This window comes from Trachypithecus francoisi, unplaced genomic scaffold (assembly GCF_009764315.1).
Source record: "Trachypithecus francoisi isolate TF-2019V2 unplaced genomic scaffold, Tfra_2.0 Contig01585, whole genome shotgun sequence".
NCBI lineage: Eukaryota > Metazoa > Chordata > Mammalia > Primates > Cercopithecidae > Trachypithecus > Trachypithecus francoisi.
The window spans coordinates 5,990,780-5,992,697 of NW_022681444.1; positions in this window are offsets into that span (position 1 = coordinate 5,990,780).

Here is a 1,918-nt window from a genome sequence, read left to right on the forward strand (position 1 = left end):
ATTTTAAAAATAAAGTCAAATAAAATAAAATAAAAAAATAAAATAAGCCAGACACCGTGTGCACGCCTGTAGTCCCAGCTATTCTGGAGGCTAAGGTGGGAAGATGGTTGAGCCTAAGAGAATGAAGCTGTAGTGAGTCATGTTTGCATCACTGCACTCCAGCCTGGGTGACAGAGCAAGACCCTGTCTAAAAAACAAAAACAGGCAAGGCGTGGTGGCTCATGCTTGTAATCCCAGCGCTTTGGGAGGCTGAGATGGGTGGATCACCTGAGGTCAGGAGTTCCAGACCAGCCTGGCCAACATGGTGAAACCCTGTCAGTACTAAAAATACAAAAATGAGCCAGGCATGGTGGTACATACCTGTAATCCCAGCTACTCGAGAAGCTGAGGCAGGGGAATCTTTTGAACCTGGGAGGCAGAGGTTGCAGTGAGCTGAGATTGCGCCACTGCACCCCAACCTGGATGACTGAGTGAGACTCCATCTTAAACAAAACAAGGTGTGGGCCGGGCGCGGTGGCTCAAGCCTGTAATCCCAGCACTTTGGGAGGCCGAGACGGGTGGATCACGAGGTCAGGAGATCGAGACCATCCTGGCTAAAACGGTGAAACCCCGTCTCTACTAAAAAATACAAAAAAACTAGCCAGGCGATGTGGCGGGCGCCTGTAGTCCCAGCTACTCGGGAGGCTGAGGCAGGAGAATAACTTGAACCTGGGAGGCGGAGGCTACAATGAGCCGAGATCGTGCTACTCCATTCCAGCCTGGGCGACAAGAGTGAGACTCCATCTCAAAACAACAGAAAAACAACAAAAATCATCTCATTTTCATCTATGTCTTCCAGTATTAAAGAGGTTGAGTGTCATTTCTGGTTTACTAGCCATTTGGATTTCTTCTGATATATGCTTCGTATCTATCATCTGCCTAATTTTGTCATTGTTTTCTTTTTTTTTTTTTTTTTTTGAGGCGGAGTCTCGCTCTGTCGCCGGACTGGAGTGCAGTGGCCGGATCTCAGCTCACTGCAAGCTCCGCCTCCCGGGTTTACGCCATTCTCCTGCCTCAGCCTCCCGAGTAGCTGGGACTACAGGTGCCCGCCGCCTCGCCCGGCTAGTTTTTTTTTGTATTTTTAGTAGAGACGGGGTTTCACTGTGTTAGCCAGGATGGTCTCGATCTCCTGACCTCGTGATCCGCCCGTCTCGGCCTCCCAAAGTGCTGGGATTACAGGCTTGAGCCACCGCGCCCGGCTTTTGCCTTTCTTTTTGTTTTGAGATGGAGTCTCACTTTGTTGCCTGGGCTGGAGTGCAGTGACTTGATCTCCGCTCACTGCAAGCCCCGCCTCCCAGGTTCACGCTATTCTCCTGCCTCAGCTTCCTGAGTAGCTGGGACCACAGGCGCCCGCCACCTCGCCCAGCTAACTTTTTGTATTTTTAGTAGAGACAGGGTTTCACCGTGTTAGCTAGGATGGTCTCAATCTCCTGCTCGTGATCCGCCCACCTCGGCCTCCCAAAGTGCTGGCATTACAAGTGTGAGCCACCACGCCCAGCCTGTTTTCTTGCTTTCTTTTTTTTTTTGAGACAGAGTCTTGCTCTGCCACCCAGGCTGGAGTGCAGTGGCAGGATCTCAGCTCACTGCAAGCTCCGCCTCCCGGGTTTTTACGCCATTCTCCTGCCTCAGCCTCCCGAGTAGCTGGGACTACAGGCGCCCGCCTCGTCGCCCGGCTAGTTTTTTGTATTTTTAAGTAGAGACAGGGTTTCACCGTATTAGCCAGGATGGTCTCGATCTCCTGACCTCGTGATCCGCCCGTCTCGGCCTCCCAGAGTGCTGGGATTACAGGCTTGAGCCACCACGCCCGGCCTGTTTTCTTGCTTTCTAAGGGCTCTCTGTATATTGTGAATATTAGTCCTTGGTTAATGACACTGCAAAC